Source organism: Ursus arctos, unplaced genomic scaffold, assembly GCF_023065955.2.
Source record: "Ursus arctos isolate Adak ecotype North America unplaced genomic scaffold, UrsArc2.0 scaffold_13, whole genome shotgun sequence".
In the NCBI taxonomy this organism is placed as follows: domain Eukaryota; kingdom Metazoa; phylum Chordata; class Mammalia; order Carnivora; family Ursidae; genus Ursus; species Ursus arctos.
The window spans coordinates 41,033,239-41,049,483 of NW_026622797.1; positions in this window are offsets into that span (position 1 = coordinate 41,033,239).

Sequence of the window (16,245 nt, forward strand, 5' to 3'; positions counted from 1 at the left end):
TCTAAAATCCTCAGTTTGTTTCCCTGGAGTCCATAGTCTCTCAAGTTCATCTTCCCCCCCATCATTTTCCCCTTCCATCTCCTAATGTGCATTTATTCATAGGAAGGAAGACTAGAAGCAAGGAAAGTAAGAAGGAAGGGGAAAACTGACAGTATTTTTTATTTTCCTGGACAAGAGATGAATAAGCAGCATTCCACTAGTGATTTGGGCTTTATGATGATGGCTCAAGGTCTTTCTTTGAAACATTTACATTTATGATATGTACATGGAGAATAGCATCATACTAAATTTATTTAAGATAGGTAAGATAAATAGACGTCTTAAATGTTTAACAATAAAATATTAACACAGGGACAGAAGAACAAAAGTATCAAAGAATTTTCAGAAGAATGAGGAATTACCTGCTATAAACATGTTAGCAATGACCTTATGCTTGAATACTTAGCACTAAATCTAACAGTCCAAACATGGATATGCATGTTAATACTTTCTTCTCTTCCACTTTACCTTGTCTGTGTATTAGTAATAGCTGCAGTCAATTTTTCTTCTTCCCTCACTGATATGTTTTGGCTTCAGAACATTGTTAGTTTCTAACAATGTTAATAAATGAAGCTACAGAAATCACTTAGCTATGATCACCTCTGACTGTGCATGGGGTAAAATGGTGGTACACTTATTTAAAGTTCCAAACAAATGTTAAGGTATAGAAAACACAGGCCTAATGGCCTAAGATAAAAACTGCTGTTTTGGCAGTCTATGTGAAAAAGCAAAACAAAACAAACCAATCTCCTGTCTTTTTCTCCTTCTGGCTCCTATACAAATATTTGATATGTATCTGCTCACTGTTTAAAAATTGTAATTGCTGAAGATCAATACTTGAAAACATCTGTGGTTCCTGCTGGCATGAAAGAATTTTTTTTGTTGCTTAAAAATACAGTGTCAAATCCCCAGGAAAGAGCTATTCTTAGTTTTCTATTAATTTTTTTCTCATATAGTAATGAAATACATATAAAATACTAAAATAAATGCTGTACATGTTATTCATTCTTAGGCAAAGTATGCACTAATTAACGTTTCTTCTTGTTCCTATGGCAACAATTGTATTGAATAAGCAGATTGGAGATATTTTATATTTCAATTATACTAATTATAATTCAATATATCATATTACAGTAATTTCAGTTGTAATAAGACAATTTTGCACTGGTACAAACTTAAGGGGGCAAAATGAACAATTCAGCAAAAAGCAACTTCCTCTAATTTTCTATCCTAATTACTGAAGCTGCATTTGGTATAAAAAATTCAGTCAAGCTTTCTCAATTTTCCAAGCATACACTTCTCAATTCTTCTAAATACAAGCCATTACTTCACCTACAATATATACTTTGTACTTATTTTATAGTTCTTTCTTTCTTAACCCATCACATGATTTTTTAAAAAAAATTCAACTTCTTCAAAGCTACTTTCCACTGACTCCTGAAGACATCAGATCCCATAAAACAACCCCAAGGAAATATTTCTTATGCTAAACTTAATTAACACATAGTCAATATCATCATGTAGGTTTATAGAGTTGCTTATGGATGAATATTCTAGAAAGATATTTGTGGATATCATAATCTCACATAAAATATGCAAAAGTATCAGTTTAGTTCACATAAATAGCCATATGTATATCATCATTTTTATATTTAACTTCCTTCAGAAAAGAGGACTGAGGTCTGCAAACCTGTAACTTTCTTTTCTCCTTCCCAGGAATTGCCTTACATGTAAGAACAAACTAAATACGGTCCCGTGATCATCTGAACAAATCATCTGAACAGGCTGATATTCTTTCTATCATGAGTTCAGTCCACCATTTTTCAAACAAGTATTTCAGATTTTTAATGAAACCAACAACCCACATAATCTGCACCTGTAAAAGATCTCAAATTCACTTTCCAGAGCTTTTTTCCAATAAGGACTTCAGTACAATAACATGTAAAATATATTCTTGATTTGTTAGAAACAATATTGAATCATATTGAGAAATAGTAACTTGGCTACTAAAGAAAAAAGGGACATTCAGTCTCTTGTGGATTTAATTTTAATTAAGTTAAACACACACAGACTTAAGTTTAAGTAATTTGAATTCTTCCCACAACTCTCTGTGTGGCCTTCAGGAAGTTATTTTAAATTTTGGAAACATTTTCTTTATTCATAATATGAGAGATTTGACCACCTGAATCCTAGGATACTTTCCAGATGTAAAATCTTGTGACTTTATAAAAATTCAGCAAAAACATGAGTCATACATTATGTAATATTCTAAGTATTGAAAGAGGCAAAGGTATTAATTCAGGTATGATTTTGAATACATTTTATATTGAACTGAGCTATCTGACCTAAAAGTTTACAGATTTAATTTTACAGTTGAGGACCTCAAGTGCTAATTTACTTTTTTTAAGGGGTGGGTGGGTGGGGAAAAGGTCATCAGAAGACATCTTCCAATCTCCGTACTTTGCTTCCTAGTAACATTTAAATTTGGGAATTGTTATCCAAAGTACATTGTTTGTATAAATTTTCCATTTCACTTGATTTAGCCAATTATTTTTAATCTTGATTTTGTCACTTCTGTTTTAATCAAAGCTATATTATTTAAATCAGTAAACACCAATGGCCTTAACCAATAAAGCTAATGATATGTTCATAGTTAGGAACAAATGTGTAAAAATTGAAAGGAGGGAAAATGTTATTTTATAAATTATCCTAATAATTTTTTCTATTTGCTGCATTTTTCACATTCTAAAGTTTATTGCAAGTTGTCATTAATTAGTGGAAATTGGTTATATATATCTGGTAATAGTTTTGTGATTATGGAACTGAATGAGCTCACATGAGAAATGAATAGTATTAATTACAATTTCCAAATTTGAGAGTATTAGAAAAAAAGCCTAAGAAGAAATAAGGAGTTTGCCAAAGCAATCATTTAAAAAGGATACAAAAGTTTTATATTAATTTGCTATCCTTATGAGAGGTAATCTTCAAATGTAAATACAATGAAGGCAGATTAGTCTGAACAGTCAAGCTATCTCAGTCTTCAAATACACTTATTTACACTCAATCTATCGGATAGTTATGAGTATGTACAGTTAGAAATTAGTGGTAACAATCCTTCTTCCAGGATAATCTGGAACTGTTATAAAAGGTAATTTTGTTGCTATTTTGGATCTATCTGCTATATAAACTTTAATAAAATAGTTTAACTTTCTGAGTCTCTATTACCCCTTCAAGGATGTCCATAATAAATGTTTACAAATTTCCAAAATATTCGCCTTACAGTATTTTTTCTTTTGTATCATCAAAGAAGATGAAGAGAGCCTTAATATTGAAACATAAAAAGTAAGTAAGTAAGTAAGTAAATAAATAAATAAATAAATAAATAAATAAGATGTTCTAGTAGGTGGAAGAGAATCTGAATCAGTAAGACTTCACATATAAAAGAAGGAAAAATAATCTGGATCATGGAGATCTATAACAGGGAATGGTTTGGCTCACAGAGAAGCCATCTACAGGAAATCAGGGAAACAATAAAAAGCAATAGAGGAATATTGTTCAAAAAGAAGAAAAAAGTAGCACTTGGATAAAGAGGTGAAGCCAGAGAAATGTATCAAGCAGTGAAAAAGGAAATTCCAAACTACATCACTAGTGACAGACTAGAGAGATTTAAGAGTTCAGAGAAAGCAGGAAATGTAAGATCTGGCTTTATATGTTTAAGGCAAGATGCTAGTGGCTCTGAAGTATAATGGTTGTTAGACTCTTTGGTAATCTGCTTCTGTATTCTTTGTCAGGAGTAATCATAAGACTGAAAATATTATAACAAAATTGGGTTTTAGGAAACTGAAGCCCAATATTAGAGAGAAAAATGTAATAAAAGAATCTATACTTCTTAGTCAAGAAAAATAATTTGCCCAAGGTCTAAGAAAACCTACAAATTCAATAACTATGACATGCTACTACTTTCTGAGAAATCATGAAGGCAGTCCAAAGACTGGATATAGGAAAATGACCTTCCTCTTTTTGAAACAGGGAAGATACATACCACGATCCACTGGCCAGTAAGCATGACAGTAAATTAATATTAAAAACAAAACCAAAAACTTCGGCTGTGAGTGTCTACAGTAGGAAGACGTGGGCAATAGCAGTTGCACGGTCTCCCTAATATCAACAAAAATAAAACATATTGCTATTACTTTATCATCCAATACCTTTCAATGTTTATAAAATTGAAGTTCTAAAAGATTAGACATTTAACAAATAAATAGCACACAGCCTGTAAGTGGCAATTCCTGATCTAGAATCCAGTTCTCCCATCTCCAAATCCCATGTTCTTTCCATGACATACCACCTAATCTTGGAATGTTAAGTCTGTAACGCTGGAGATGCAAGGATGTTTTGTAACATTTTATTTAAAAACAACAACAACAACAACACTGTAGACTATGAATCAGTTGTGTATTGCTGTGTAATAAACCAGCACCAAAATTAATGCTTGAAATCAATGAACATTTATTTATTTAGTGATTCTTTGAACCTGCAGTTTAGGTTGGGCTCAGCTGTTCAACTGCTCTGATCTCAGCTGGGGTTCCCTCTTAAATCTGTACCCAGCAACAAAGTCAGGAAGGAGCTCTGTTTCCTGGTATTTGCTGGTTTATATCTGGGAAAACAGTAGTGGACCGAGCAACTGGGCCATGTTTTCCTTGTCACACCACTGGGTAGACAGGGCTTGTTCACATCTCTGCTTGGAAGGGTGTCAAGAGAGAAGAAGGACTATCAGTGACCTCTTAGGCTAAGCTCCAGCCTGTAACTGCACAATGCCACTTGCTCTGATCTCTCTTGGACAAAACAAGTCTCAAGGCCAGTCTGTTTTGATCACCTCCTCTTCATCTAGTGGGTGAGGGAGGGATTTCTGATTATTAGATTTCTGGTTATTGCCAAACACATGACACCTGAGACTGGACAAATGAGATTGACAGTAGTTTGTTAATCATAGATACTCACATCCTGGGGGAAGAGGAGACCACAGAGTGGTTGTACTTGAAGACAGAGGGAGCAAGCAGAGATTGGGGGGAGGTAAGCTTTATTTTGCAGGCTGGCAGGGAGATGAAACCTGTATCCAACCATTAGGTTGGATACTGGATGGGCTGCAGCTAGTCTGGCTGATGGGGGAAGGAACTGGGTGAATAGCCTGTCTCATCTGGAGGGAGGCATACCTGGTGAGGGCAGAGAAACTCTTGGTTAGGCTTTTGGGTCCCTGTGAGATACAAAGATGTCGCGGCAGTACTTAATGTTGCATATTAATTTCAGGTTTAACATCACACAGCCCAGACTGAAAGGGGAGAGGAATAACCTCCAGTTCTTTAGCGGCCATTTACTCCGCTGATGAACTAAACCGAAACCCTGTATTCTACAATTCCCTTTCCTGCGTTGTTCTGGGCAAATATTGGCCATTAGAGAAATCTGCATGAGATTTGGAAGTGAAAGTGAAGCAGCAGCCATGGTGATGTTTGGAATAGGAGTGTAAGGGAGATGCTACTGAGATTTATGAATGTTGTCACAGACCTGCTGGTTTGCTTTATTGAGCGACCTTGTGAGACACAGCCAGTCCTGTGGTTCCTCCACTTTCCACGAATTTTTGTCAAAACTGTGAAGGGTCTGAGATTTTACCCGATCTAACAAATTAGCCTGCCATAGTTTCATGGATGCTGGCAGAAAAACACAAAACTCCTGGGTCAAAATCAAGGACTTTACTATTCACAGCACAATAGGCAGCATGAACTTCATATTTGTGTCAGTCCTCCTGTCCCCCGAAACCCACAGAGGCAACACAGAATTGCATAGGAGATACTTTATATCAGAACTGGGGAAGACTGAGCTGAGGATACCCTAAACTTTTGGAGGTGGTATGAGCAAACTATCCCAACCTCTGCACCTGAAAAATACAGTATCTTTATTGTATTGGTCAGCAAACAAATATACTGTTTTCCCTGGTAAGAGAGATCATCCATCTTCAAAGCTGTTTGTTCTCCAAACATCCTTGATGCTTAGATCTCTAAATAAGGGAGCCAGCTTCTCCTGCAGGTTACCTATCTCACTGACATTGGGCGCTGGAAGCAAGGAGGACAACTGCATTCAGTTTGCACTTGTGGGTTCCAGGTAATTCTCACAGTTTCAAACTTTGTCCGGCTCTCCCTCAATACAAGTCCGTCTTTCTAACTGCCTGGCACCAGGGGTAGAAGCAACAGATAGTCATACATTGTTTAGCTAGCTCCCACAGTTGTCTGGACCTGATTTTCTTAAATAAATCTTATTCCATATAAATCTTACTGTTTCCCCTTCTCCCATTACATACAATGTCTCAATAGGAGAAACTACAAAGTCATGTTGCAAAATTGAGGGGTATATCACAGATTATTAAGAAATGATTAATTTATTCTTTGTAACTTTATATCCTGGCATTAGATCAATGGGTTTAAAGGGAGGCTGATTTCAACTCGATAAACAGGAAGCCTCAATGACCATAAATGCCAGAGCCATCCAGAGATGAATCTAAAGGTCAGAAACTAGTGAGTTCCCTTGAACTTTAAAGTCTTCAGGTTTAATTTAGATTAGCATGTAGCAAGGATACCACAGAAAGGAATGAAACAATTGTGATGTCATGTGTATCTCTCTAAATAACAATTACCAAAATCAGATACATGGGAATCAGTGTCAGTAAAATGGTAAATAGGCATCAGTTTAGGTCCAAGAAATAAGGGAAAGATGGAAATGATGTCAGGCTCAACTCTATGGATCTAGGACGGGAGTTTCTTGAAAACTGAGGTATTACAGGTGTTAGCAAGAAAATGGAGTATTAAAATAAGAATTAGCTAAGCAGGAAGGAAAAAATGACAGGACTGTGGTAAAAGAAAGTGAAGAAGGGCATGCCCATAAGAGAACTTTTTTTTAGAAAAAGGGTAATCTCTATACCCAACATGGGACTCGAACACACAACCCGGAGATCAAGAGTCGCATATTCTACTGATTGAGCCAGGCAGGTGCCCTGAGAACATTTTTTTAACGCAAGCAATTATAAAAACAAGATGAACAACTATTCATAAATCTACACCAGAATATTTTCCCTGAGACATTTTGTTATAAAAATATTAATATATTTGTTACATAATTTACATAAAAGGTTGTTATTCTGTTTTTATTGACATATCAGCAAATATATATTATAATTTTTAAAAACCTCAAATATTTTAGAGGCCACTATAGTTTCAGTCATAATATATCATGATTTAATTGAACATACTGATGGACATTTTGATTTTTTCTACTTCTTTAGTAATATAAAGTTAATACAGTTATAAAATATGACAAATATAAAATAAATAATAAATTCAAATTTATATGTATTTCCAATTCTTTCTTTTTAAAATTTTTATTTCATTTTTAAGTAACTCAACACCCAACATGGGGCTTGAACCCGCCACCCCGAGATCAAGAGTCCCATGCTCTTCTGACTGAGCCAGCCTCACACCCCTCCAATTATTTCTTTTATTTGCTGTATCAAAGCATGTGAACTATTTAAGGACTCTTAATACCTATACTTAAATTGCCTTTTATGTGTATCATGTCTTTTTATCCTGTAAGAGGTTTATTATCTTACTATAAACTCCCCTACAATTAGTGTTTATATTAAATTTTAAACTTTGTTAATATGAAAGGGAAATATGGCACCTTGTGTATTTCACTCCAATTTTTGATAATTCGTGAGAATCACTTTTCATACATTTATGAAGTGCATGCATATGATGCTTATCTAATTATTTATTAGATCCTAGACATTTTCTTTTAAAATAGCATTAACTATTTATAAGCAAGAAGTATTTGCTAACCTTTTGGAAAATATTTTCCCGTTTTCATATTGGTCCTGTAGTTTTTGCCTGTTCTTATTTTTGTCAAATAGGTATTTAAACTTTTCATGTAATTTAATTTATAAAAGTCTGCTTTCCCCTTTTCTTGAAAAATAAAATGTGCACATATATTATTTCAAAAAGTTTTGAAATTTTGTTCACTTTTTTCTTTAACTATTTGATACACTTGAAACCTAGTTCAGAATTAAGATAATTACTCCTCTCAGGTAATATCACTTTAGAGCCTCTCCTTCAATTGATGTATAATGCCAACTTCATCATGTAACCATCGCATGTCCTTAGTTCCATTCTGTGGTAACACATGTCTATTTTCCTGGTGCAAAGTACTGTCACCATGGGTTATTTCAAATACCAATGTGATGTTCCTGAAAGGACAGTTAGTAAGATGTGCAGAATCAGCTCTTGTGGGCTTTTACCCAGAGGCTCCAGCATACTCTGGTTCTATGTCTGGGCTCTATTTTCCTACAGACCAAATTGCCTGCTTTTCCATTAATCACATTGGCTTATAATATGCTTTAATATCCGTGAAAACATTTACCTATAGTTAATCTTTTACCAAAATTGTCTAAGTATCCTATCATTTTTTTAAATTTTTTAAAAAAGATTTATTTATTTGAGAGAGAGAGAGAGCATAAGCAGGGGGAGGGGCAGAGGGAGAGAGAGAATCTTAAGTAGACTCCCCACTGAGTGCAGAGCCCCACACGGGGCTTGATCTCACCACCTTGAGATCATGACCTGAACTAAAACCAAGAGCCGGACGCTTAATAACTGGGCCACCCAGGTGCCCAGTTATTACAGTACCCCAGTTATTACAGTACCCCATCATTTTTACAGAAAATTTATAATTATATTTACTAAAGTCTCTATTGGTACTACATTTAAACTGTAAATTAGTTTTGAGGAAATGACACATTTATAATAGTCAAAAACTTCCATCAGGAAAAACTATGTTTTTTCAAATTTTACTAATTTGTAGAACATTATTCTTGTTCTTTTTTCCTCTTACATTCATTACTGTACTTATTTTAAGGTATATATTAAATTTCCATTAGTGTGCATTTACCTATTTATGTTACTGTGGAAGAATGGAAGTCTTTTTATTTACCTATAGGTCTTCTAATTGATTTTTGCTAAATGATTCCTTTGCTGTTAGTATTCTGTATTACTGAACCTGAGTACTGCAGTGGGTCTGGTCAATGCTCTGAATCTTTCCAGGTAGACAGGATGGTGCAGTGGTTAAGAATCTAAGATCTACTACCACACAAACTGGGTGTGAATCCTGGCTTTGTAATGTACTGGCTGTGTACATTTGAACCAATACTTAATATCTTGTTTTATCAATTTTCTGCATACCTACATCATTTCCCGCATGTGTGAGTAAATCTGTAGGTCAAATTCCTGGAAATGGATTGCTGGTCAAAAGGTACCTATAATTTAAAATGTTGATGGATATTCCTGGTTGCTCTCCATACATATATACCATTTTACACCCATAATAGCTCTTATTTCTCCAGAAATTGACCAATAAGAATTATTGTAGACTTCTGTCTCTGATAGGTGAAAAATTGTATATAACTAGAGTTTCATCTTGCCTTTCTCATATTATAAGAGAGGTTAAACATCTTTTCATATGTTTAAAAGCTCTTCTTGGGACGCCTGGGTGACTCAGTCGGTTAAGCATCTGCCTTTGGCTCAAGTCATGATCCTAGGGTCCTGGGATCGAGTCCCACATCGGCTCCTTGCTCAGTGGGGATCCTGCTTCTCCCTCTGCCTGTTGCTATCTCACTGTCTCTCGCTCTCTGACAAATAAATAAATAAAATCTTTAAAAATATAAAAAAATAAACAATAAATAAAAGTTCTTTTTATATCCTTTTTATGAACTATCTTTTCCTCATTTCTCTATTTTTTTTGTTGCATTGGCTTATAAGTTTGTTATCTGTAATAATTTTTACATAATTACTGGATGAACTGAAAATATTATGTCTAAAGGAACTTATGAATTATTTTAATATTTACAATTAAATATTGGTTCAATTAAAAATTGTTTTTTAAGATGTGAGGAATGGATCCAACTTTACTTTTTCACAATATGACTTCTAGGTTCCAGACCAATTTACTCAGATATTCATATTTTGCCACTTACACAATATTTTACATTTCAATTTGCATTTGGAACTTTAATAGTATTTTCTCTTAGCATTCTATTGCTTGTTTAGTTTATTCATTAACTAATAATAGAACATTAATTGAAAGTTGATTTAATATCTAATAGGATGAGTTCCTCCTTGTTGCTTTTCTTTCAAGATTCTTTTGAACATATTTGTTAGTTTATTACTTACTTTAATATATCTGACTAAACAATACCCTATATTCTGTAGGCATTTTTTCCCCTTGGGATTGCCTTAAATTTATAGACTATTTTAGGTGACAGTGGCATCTTTATACCATAAGTCTTCCCAAAGGAAGTACACTATTACACTTGGCTAAGATTTTTAATGTCTCTCTTTAAAAAAAAAAAAAAAAGATATTTATTTGAGACAGAGAGAGAGAAAGGGGTGAAGGGCAGAGGGAGAGGGAAAGAAGCAGACTCCCAGATGAGTGTGAAGCCCTATGTGAGGCTTGATTCCAGGACCCTGAGATCATGACCTGAGCCGAAATTAAGAGGCAGATGCTCAACCAACTGAGCCATCCAGGTACACCTTTAATGTCTCTTATTTTTATTTTTATATAAATATTTCACCACTCTTAGTCAGCCATAGGTATTTCATTTGTTGTTGCTATCATAAATGGGTCTCTTCTTTCATCATATATTTTCAATTATTTTTGTTTGTACATATAAAAATGATGGAATTTATTAGTTTATCATTATGACTTATTTTACTGTTTGTACTATTTTCCACTAGCTCTCATGTGGTGTTCCAAGTATAGGGTCACATCAACTGAATAAAGTAATTTTCAATCTCTGTTCCAATGTTTATACCTCTAATTCATTTTCTAATTTTTCCCACTAATACTTTAATGTTTGATAGTAGAATTAGCAGACATAACTATAATTTTTTAAATTTTAAAGTGAGTGTTCCTATGAATTATTCCTTTTGCATGATGGCATCCTCTGATTGAGCTAGATCATTTACAATGATATGAAAGCATGTAAATATTACTATTTTACAGTTTTGTTTACTGTCAAGAAATAATAGGTGTAGTATTTTGTCAAAAGCATTTTTTTATCTTATGTTAGTGATTTTTTTTTCTTGGATATGTTGAATTATATATTTCTAAATAATAAACCATAGTTTTAGTCCTATAATTCATTCTGATTGTTTTCTTGGATTTCTGTAACTTATTAAAATTTTCTTTTCAGAATGAACTAACGGGTACTATAAGTTTGCATGCTTGAAAAATGTCTTATTAAAGAAATAAAATATAAAAACTTAATAGGTCATATGTAAATTCACAAAAAAATGTGCTATAGAGTTTCCTGCCACCTTCTAGGTTCAAATACTGGTATGACAAAATTTAAGACAAAATGACATTTTTCCCATAGTGATGATTTTACTTCCTTCTCTAAGGGCACACCAGATTATTTTTCCCACTGAATTTCAATAATTTTAGAGATTATTTCTGAGTGATGATAGCTTTCTATTTATTTTTCTTGAGTATATACCTTTAAAATATTTACATTGAAATCTCTATGGCTGGAAGGTTTTATTCTATTATATATTTTTATTTTATGTGTTGGTAGTGGTGTCTTTCTCTTCTTAATCTTCCCAGTAAGGTTTATGTAGGATCTCCTGGCTATCTCTTTGATATTTCATCTTTCAAATCCTTTTCATGTTTTCTGAAAATCTTCCATTTCCTTTTTGTGTGATTTCACCAAGCTACGTATTGTATTCTTGCTTGACTCCATTTTCTTTTCTCTTGAGTCTACTTTTATTGTTTTCATTATGTCTTTCATCTCTTAAGTGTTCTTTTTTCAATTTCTTTGACTCTTATTTTACCGTCTTCATCTCTTTTTAAAATTTACATGCCTCCTTTATATCTCTCCTTAAGATTTCTCCTTTAACTTATTTTATGGGTTTTTATTTTGTCTGTCCTTTCTGCAAAATTAAGGAGGATGATTTGTCTAATCTCAGCAGATTCTTTTGCAACTCTCCTTCTGATACTGCTTATTTATGTTTTGCATACATTTCTTTTCATTTTTCCTCAGTTTATATGTTCCAGTTCCATGATGTCTAACTTATAATTCATATTCTTTTTTTTTAAAGACTTATTTATTTATTTATTTATTTATTTATTTATTTATTTATTTGACACAGAGAGACAGCAAGAAAAGGAACACAAGCAGGGGGAGTTGGCGGGGGGAAGAGGCTTCCCACTGAGCAGGGAGCCCAAGCAGGGCTGGATCCCAGGACCCTGGGATCAGCTGAAGGCAGATGCTTAACAACTGAGCCACCGAGGCACCCCTATAATTCATATGCCTTAAAAAAATATCAATTCAATAGGGAAAATTATGAAAAGAGAGAACTAAAGAAAACTTTCGTTTTAATTATATATTTTTGATATTAATTTCTCAAAAATATCCTCCCCTGATGATTCTTGCCCTTGAAGGAGTCTCTTCTTAGATTCCAGGGATTAGCAAGTTACAGTGATTATTGAAGAGATTTACTTGTGATGCTCTTCCAACCACTGCTACTTCTCCTTCTTTTGTGCGGCTGTACCACAGCAATTTCTGTCAAATAAAGGCAAGGCTGTGAAAAGCCTAACTCCGAAGTTGTGATTTCATCTTCAGGTCTACCCCCTATCTAACACACTAATGTATAACTGGATCTCCACTGAGATAATTCCACCACCACACTATAACCAAAATTGATAGATGGAGCCTTCAGGCTATAACAGCTACTGAACCAGTAGAGAAAAATGTATACCCACCAGAATTCTACTGGGTTACATATATGTTGTCAACATCGTCTTTGTATGTGTCCAAGTTCATATTGCTGGGTTATATTTCTTCATGGTTTGTGTTTTGGAATTCCAATTTTCTTAGCTTTATTAACATAGACTTATTTTCTTTAAGTTTCAGAAAGTTTCAAGGATAGTAGAGTATATTTGCCTTTAAGCTGCCATCTTTATCAAACTGCCTTGCAATGATTTTGATGACTCAGTGAATCTTTACTAGATGTCTGATCATTTCAATATTTGCCTTGTATCTCTAGGTAGAAATCAGTGACAATGTCTAAAGAGTTTTTTTCACTTAAAGTTCATGGAGCTATACTTAGGTCTTTGACAAGTTTTGCTACTGTCTTACAACATTGATAAAGAGGTGCATGGGGACACCTGGGTGGCTCAGTTGATTAAGTGTCTGACTCTTGATTTCGTCTCAGGTCATGATCTCAGGGTCATGATCTCAGGGTCCTGGGATCAAGCCCAGTACTGAACCTTATGTTGGGCTCCATGCTCAGCTGGGAGTCTGCTTCTCTCCCTCTCCCTCTGCCTTTCCTCTCTCTCTCTCTCTCTCTCAAATTAGTTAATTAATTAATTTAAAAAAAGAGGTGCATGTCCATTTTACATTCTATGACTAGATTTTAGAAGTTATAGTTATACTACTTATGTATTATTCAACTGCTAAGAACAATTATCCAATTCAAAGAGGCTGTCATTTCCCCAAAAAAAAAACCTGTTCTCTAAAAGTCCTTTTACTCATAAATACCAACCATAGTTTCTATATAAAAAAAATTAGACTGTTTTAATTAGTACTGTTAGAGTCCTCTTTAAAATTAAAGAGAAAAACACATTATTCCCACCCAACAAAATTAAAAATTATCAGAAGTGATAAGGTATAAAGAAATTAAATGCATTTATTTTTGTATTTAATCCTACCTTATTGTAATTAAATAGTTAAATTTAAACTGGTTAAAAATTCCTGCAATTGTCTCATAATACATTTTTTAAAAAGCCTGAAAAATGGTTTCTTCCCAATTTAAAATCACTTTTATCCTTATCTCCAAGAGCAATGCAAATAAATGTTTAACTGTGTCTACCTTAAAATGTTCCTTAAAATTGCCAGTTTTACAGTTTATAGGAAGAGAAACCACTTAAGGAATCCACTTTAAAACAAAATTTAATAAGACCCTTGTCACCACAGCAGGAAAAAGGAACAAACACTTAAGCAACCATGTTAAAAAGTCATTTATTTAAGCATTCATTTCCTTAGGAATACAGGAAATTAAATGAAACCAACTAAATATAGGTTTTTAATCTCATCCTTAGCAGTCTGTATATTAAGAAGAAAAAAGCTGTTATTACTTCAGTGAGTAGAACAGGAAAAGTAAACTTGTAAATAAAGAAATGTGTATAAATGATAACACTTTTTACATTTCTTAACATAAAATGTCATAAGATATAATATAGATAGATATTTTGTAGTTCACCATAACCTAATATATAGCAAAGACCTGAGGACTGGTGAAGAAATATTCAGAAGGAAGCTCATTCCTTCACTGATGTTATAGTTTAGTAGTTCAATTACTGTGTTCAATTAAGCTATTTCTAAACTCTTGCTACTTTATTTTCCACTAAATTTCTTATTTTCTTTGAAAGAGACTATCATACAAGCACAGACAGTAATAAAAATAACGCTACATCTTATTTCTAGAATTGGTAAAACAGTAAACAAAATAAACCTAGAAATTGGGTAGTGGGCTATACTTTATCTATTTTCTTGAATTGAATATTTAACACTCCCTATTGAGGAATGAATACTTCCACATTCTTCCTTTCTATATTGTTATTGTTGGTTACTTAGTCAAGGTTAATTGAGATAAGGAGTGAGGAATTAGTGCATTTAACACATCAACATGGATATACAAATCATACTTTTGAAGACTATTTGCAAATATGTTATAGCACTGAGTAGATTCTCAGTATATATGTGTAAATATGCTGTGTGTGTGTTTATGTGTGCACACATGGGTAACTTGGTAAGCGCGGATGGCAACTCTTCATTTTGAAACACAATTTTAACTAGACAACAACAATGCACCTCACCTCAAAGTAAGTTGCTTTGATCAATATCAAAGCTATTGATATTACTAGGTCTTAAGCAGGACTCAATAATAAGAATGCTGCTTTCATTTTCAAAAAGTATATTTAATAATTTATAAATACTCCATCAATGAAGAATAAAATATAATTGTAAAGAACAGATGTTAAAATCAAAATGTATTCGGGGATTTGTTAGAAAAAATACAAATTAGGAAAAAGGGATTTATTAAATGATCATAACTATATAAAGTATTCATTCAATACTTAACTGGCAAATATAGTCCTTTTGATGTGAGACTTTCAAAACTGATCTAAGAGCTGCAGAATAGAGGTCTAAACTTGAATATTAAAAAAAATAATAATCCAGAGAACAAGATGTATATGTTTCATGGTTATTCCCTGTGATGATTAGGGAAAATCATAGAGATTATATCTCTACCAGTCCCTAAAAAAATGGATAGAATTTCAACAGACAGAGGAGAATGAGTAAGTTATTCCAGGCCGACAAAATAACAAGAGTGATAAGATTTGGGAACAACAAAAATAGGGGAATTACAGAAGATCCTGAAGGCTAAAGGGCCCCAAATTCCAACTGTACAAAAAGCAGTCTGAAGATTAGGGTTAAGACCAAAGCAGAGGTCTTAGAGTTGAGATGACTGAAACAACTGTGAAGGTGTTTACTAAGTACTGAAGGTGGAGTTTGATTTGGGAGTAAATAAAAGTTTGTTTTCAGACATGTTGTATGAGGATCCACGAGATTATATACTTGTAAATATCCAGAAATTAATGAGCAATTATATTTGCACCTGAAAAAAGAACTTCAGGTATTTGCTTCTTTTTTTGTCATCAGCGAGTCTCTCTGTAAGATCAGACTTTTCAAAACTATGCTTAATCATTCTTAAAAAGCTAGATTTGACAGTAATCTTGATCAAAATGATGTTTGTTGTAGCTCCGTGAGCTGATGAAACAGACAAACCATAGATCAGTAATCCTTATGTGTTTAGACAGATCAGTCTTAAGAAAAACTAAAGTGAGGAGACCTGGGAAATAGTCATCAGAAATGGAGGAGAATTGAGAGTGTATGTGAAGTAAATTTGACAAGATAATACCTAACTGGATGAAATCAATCCCCTCAAATGTCGTGGAGACACCAATGAAGAAGACAGAAATTGGAGATAAGAAGTCATTAATGCCCTGTCAGATAAAGTGTGTGATGAAGGAAGACAGGTGATAAGTTTACTC